The following is a 5,967-nucleotide window of genomic DNA, read 5'->3' as shown; positions in this document are numbered from 1 at the left end:
CGCGGCCCCCTCCCCCCCCGCCGGCCCCCCAACATGGTGCCGCCCGCCGGCCCGGCCCCGCCCCGCCGCCAATAGGCGGCCGCCCCGCCTCCCGCGCGCGGCCCGCCGCCCAATCGGCCGCCCGCCGACGGCTTGGCCGAGCGGAGGCGGCGCGGCCGTTGATAGGCCGGCGGAGGGCTGCCCGCTCCGCCCTCCGCCAATGGCAGCGGCCGAGGGAGCGCCCACCTGCGGCCGGCTGAGGGGAGAGGGGTGAGGAAGGGGAAAGGGCTTAACCCTATCGTGCCCGGAGCCCCCTGAGCCCCACAGGATGCCCTATAGGGGCTGGGGGGGGGGGTATAACGGGCACCCCACAGCATTTATAGGGCTGCAGGGCGTCACGTTACGTTACACAACACAACGTTTTCTTCCAGGACTCCCCCCCTGCTTAAGCTGAGGAATTAAAACCTTTTGTTTTTCAAAATAAATAAATAAATAAAACACCACAAAAAAAAACAAGTTTTAGGAACAACCTTTGAAAAACCACGGAGCCCATTTATGGCTCCCTGCCCTGAGTGTCCAAGCGCCCCCACAGACGCCCCCTGGGCACTGTTCACCCACGCACACACAGGAGCAGTTCCATCGCTGCAGGCTGCAGCCCCGCTACCTCCTCAGCAAATTAAAATTTTAAGCCCCGCCACGATTCGGGCTTTCATTATTCATTAGCACATCAATACTGCAGCGCCCAGCGCCTGGCTGGAGAGACAGAAACGCTGAAGGCCAAAGTGGCCGAGGGATAGGGTTAGGGGTGAGGCGAGGAGCTGATGGCCGGATGGGGGACAGGGAGGGGACAGCGCTGACGGGCCCACATCTGGTGGAGCTGGAGGCAGCACAGCTCCGTGAGCCCAGGAGGACCAAGAGCTGGCAGAACCTGGGCTGCCAACACAATCTGAACGTCTGGGGCCCGAGTGGGGAAGAGCAGGTCAAGGATGGCCTCCAGAGCTGGGGCTGGTGTGGGAAGGAGGCCAGCGAGGCTGTTAAATAATTCCATCTGATCCCGGAAAAGCTCTGCACGCTCCGAGGAGAAAGCTTTAAATCAACATAGGCGCTGTCACCAGATGCTGCACAGATCTTCCTGTTCAAAGAGGTGTGTGATCCTGGCAACCGCCTGAAATCAGGTTTATAAAGTACAAATGAAATTCCTGAGTTGAGAACACCACTTAGACCCAGCAGAGTGCACGGAGTGTCGCTTTGCAGAAGATATCTATATAAAATAAAACCACGAGCCACTGGAAACAATGAGCTGAAGTCACAGAAACAATTTCAGACAGGGTGATGCTCAAGTCAAGTGGTAAGCACAAGCCCTCAAATAGCAACTCTCAAATTAAATAGGTGCTACCCCCCCTACTTCTCTCATACAGGACAATGGTGAGAAGAACGGCTATCAACCTCTGAAGGGGAATTTTTGGATTCTGTGAACTGGGAGCAGTAGAATAGATAGCAAGGACATCTTAACACTTGTGAGCAACAAAGGCAAAGCAGAGCCTGCGGGTTCAGGGGCACTTATATGCACAGGGTCTTCCCCATCTCCCCATGGGCTGGATCCCGTCATGTTAGTGTGGTGTTAGGGCAACCTGGGGGTCACTGTCCCCATGTGCTCCTTGGGGTGCTCTCTTCAGGCAAAAGGAAAGGCCACGAGGTCACTTTTCAGTGGAAAGAAGCCACAACAAAGCCTTCACAGAAACTAGAAAGTGGTACAGACAGCCCTCAACAGAAAGTCAAGAAAGGCCAGATCCTCAGTGCTGGGGTCAGACGGGTGGGACTTGGGCTTTGGACACGTAATGCAAGCAGGAGTCTCCTTGATAACCAGGCCTCTGCAGCAAACTCTGGATTTGTGCTTTTCTTCCCAACTGCATGTGGCTTGGTCACCCTGCCCTCACACTGACCAGCGCAGAGTTAAAAAGGAGAGATTAGCGTAGCACACACCAGAGCTTTAACCTTCAGCTAATCCACGCAGCACTCACAGGGCAGAAGTAAAGCAGGTTTGCTGGCATCAAAGGAGCAGTCAGGCCAGGCGGGGCTGGCCTCTCTCCTGGACCTTCCAGAGGGAAGGAGAGGATGCTGATTTGAGGAGAGCTTCCAGTGCTCCCCAAAAGCCAGTGAGGCACAAACTGCTTGCTATGCACAACAGGATGTCCAAATTAACACCTTGTCCTTATTTGCGATGTACAAGCTCTTTGAACTAAGCCAGATTCAAGCTAAGAACACAAAGGGGTCATGATTTTAAGCCACAGATGTGCAACATGTGAGAAGGAGCCATTATTCTCTGCACAGAACTTGGTGCTCACTGGGAAGAGACCAGACCCAAACCCAGCCTGAAATAAAACAACTTCTGGCTGTTAGTTGCTTCCCAGCACCTCTAGCACCAGACTTCAGCCAGCAGAGAAATTCTGCATCATCACTCCCTAATCCACTTCAAGGAAAAATCAACACGGACAGTTTGTTTAGGTGCCTAGAGCTAACTTGGGGGATTTCTGCTGATATTTCTGCATCAGCAGATTAAGAAATGCACACCTGAACTGCTCCCCAGACAAGGCTGTGGAGCAGAGCTGCCAGAGGAAAACACAAGTGTTAATGTTTTCATCAAGCACCACACCCTGAAGCATAAAGTTAAGGCAAGACATTAAAAAAGAAACTGGGAGGCCAACTTAAGGATGCTGAGGTGCTGGCCAGTCAGTATGCTTCTTTCCAATAGCAAAAGGAGCGTCATGCTTGTTTACATAATTACTTCGTGATATAATTAAATATTTTTCTCCAGAAGTTCATGTTCAACAGAAAACTCAAAAGCATACATTTAACTTCCTTAATTGCTTTTAACCATCACTACAAATCAAAGTTTCTGTCTGCAGCACAATCGACAAGCAGCGCTAACACGGGGCCTCCCCACCTGTAGGGAAGCTGAAGGAGCTGCGCCGCAACACAAATTCAGCAGGAGCTGATTTCATATTCTGCCTCACATCTGTGTGTGCGTGCCCTTGCCATGCTCATAGCCACACCTGAAACCACCTCTTGCACACCCCTGTTCCTCTCTCCCACCCCTCACTGTGCAGCTGGCACAACAATAAGATATTTTCCAGCTCGTCCACTGACACCCTGTGAGCCTGACGGGCCCCTTCCTTGCTCCTGCCTGTTTTCCTGCCTGGTTGTTGATGAGTCCTGGCCCCATTGCCTGGTGCAGCAGCAGCACCTCGCTATGGCAGGAGGGAAGAGCCCAGATCCCTTTGCCACCAACCTTTCTTGTCCAAGCGGGGTCATTGTGAAGAGCAAAACAAAAAGCAGGCCAGCCAGCGAAGGTTTCCCAACACCCAGATGTTCATTCAATTGGTTTCCTACGCAGCACGATGACATCCTGCATCCTTCACACCAGAGGCTGTGCCAGGCTAATGGGGAGAACACGGGGATCGTTAAAACCTCATCAGAGCAGCATGCACACTGAAAACCTGACAACAGCACTGAAGAAGCCATTTCAAATTGGTCACTGGAAAAAAAAATGCTGGGAGTTTAAGGTGGTTTTCTGTGCTTCTGTGTTTTGCACAAAATGAATACAAGATTAAAAATTCTTTTATTGATTCAGTATTGGTAGATTAAAATGCAAGTCTGATTTGGTAGTCTCATGAAGTGTCACTGGCCAAAATCAGTGTTTTTAAGGTAAAATCAAGTGGAAAAAAATCTGTGCATGTTATTCTAAGTCTTGTTCAAATGATTAGAGTTCAGCACAACCTGGGAAAAAGGAAGAGGGGCTGTCTTGCTTGGAAAACAAATTCCATAAAGCAAATGTAAAGGGGCAATACTATAGCACAGAAATTTTGTCTTTCTAGAAATAACAGAAGTGTTAGGGACACTGGATTAAATCAATAGTACTCTTGCGAGCTTCTTGTGACAAGTTAAGCCCTGATCACTTGACAAGTTGAATGTCGTCACCGTGTCTCAATAACATGCCAACCAGGCTGGGTGGGCTTCTGAATACCTCTGCTTCTTTTCCTGTCTTTTATGTTGGTATTAACCTACAGAATTGTAGATATTCAAATCATAACTATCTGACTTCAGAGCAAACTGTGTGAATCACACAGAGGCTCTAATGGTTCTTCCTATCACTTTTTTAGGCTGTCAGCAGTCAGACATTTTTTTTTTCAGCATGACTCTTATCTGATTCACAGTGTGAAAGTTCTTCATTCTTCAAGGCAGCTTCTTGAAAGTACGCTTAGCACTTTTAGGAGAGGTCAGACAGGCTTGAGAACTGACTTTTTCCCTGAAGTAATTTAATCTGGACCCAACTTGACTGCTTGTATGACAGTTAAGGTTCTAGGGCAGACAGATAGCTGCTTTCATGAAAAAGGCAACTAATTCCTCTCCTGGTGAGAGGGGAGACCACCCAAACTTACCTAACCTTTGTTCGAAAGGAATGATTGATGCCACTTGCACTCCATGACTACAGGTTGAAACACTTCCTTACAGATATGACAGGCTTCCTTCAGGGCTGCAGGCACTTGCTGCAGAACACGGAGTGGATTTATCTATCTGCTGTGGTTCAGAAGAGGGCTGCAGCACAGCTCCAAGGCAGTAAATCTGGGAGACAACTGAAAGGAAATACACCTCCATGAATGACAGACCTTGGGGCCCACGTCGGCTCAGTGTAGGGGAAGCCCATGTCACCTGATCTGCAGCTGGCACGGCTGGGAATATTGCGTTTGGAACATACCCAGGAGTTTTCTGGGGGTGGGGGCAGGGAGAAAGCACACCCAGCCATTTTGGGGCTAAGCTATACACAGTTTGAGTCTTTAATCCTATTTCCATGAGTGTTTCCAGTCTTGGAAGCTGGATCCATCCATAAGAATTTGTTAAATGTCTATAAATATCTTTCATCTCAAAGCTTTTTTCAAACAGACACGCTAGGTCTGCACAGATAGCCCCTCACCAATGAGCTGGGCCAGCTCATTGCTACCTCACGTAGCCGCTTTCACACTGAATATTGAATATTGATCTTCACCCAGATGAAAGCACGGAGCTCAAGGCAGGGTTGAAGCAGCTAGTTAGTTAAAGTAAAACCATTACGCAATTTGGCCACAACCCTGGAGCTGAAATATCCATTTTTATGAGGAGGGAGATGCTGCCTTTACAGGCTTCATTACACTTGAGCCTGAACTTCCTCTAAGATGCAAGGCACCTCCAAAGACAGAGAGTGGGTCTTGCACTTATGATGATCAACCAACACCACTCATTCCATGGGAGAGCGACTCCTGAACATGGGGTAACACTACCTGTATCCAGTCCTGCTTATCCACAACACCAGAGATCAACTCCTTGCAAACAGGTGCAGCAACAACAGAGTTTATATGATAACATAACTCCTACCATATATTGTCCTCACCTGGCCCGATCTGACTCAGAAACAGTTTTCCCTTCTGCAGACAATGCAAACATAAGATAATTAAATGTGATCACCCTGGTAGAAAATTATACGAGGCAATTCTCAAATGAATTGTGGACTTCAGGCACTCACGTTCACTGTGTTTGAGTGAACACAAGTAGGAGCGCATTCATCCTGCAATGGCTACACTCAGAGCACCAGGAAATTCCCTCCTACCCACCCTCTTATTCCTGATCTTTAACCCTACACGTAGAAAGGAATTCTGTGCTCAACTGGAGCAAAAAGGGAAATGTATCCCCTTTCAACTGGGACAATCTCAGCCCAGCAGCACTGTAAGAACAAACACACAAAAGAGAGGCTCCCTTAAGTTGGTTAAAACCCATTTGTAACACACAAGCCTTGAAGACAGTGGAATAAGTGACTTGCAGCAAGAACAAGCAAAAAACAAAGCTGGATTTCAACAAATTGAAAATGCACACTGACAACCAGACAACCCTTTTTGCTCTTGCATTTTTAAGCAATAACCCAGCCTTTGGAAGGGCAATGGTTAGTGTACTGACTTA

This window comes from Netta rufina (assembly GCF_964035555.1).
Source record: "Netta rufina genome assembly, chromosome: 8".
NCBI lineage: Eukaryota > Metazoa > Chordata > Aves > Anseriformes > Anatidae > Netta > Netta rufina.
Note: the sequence above shows the minus strand (reverse complement) of the source record.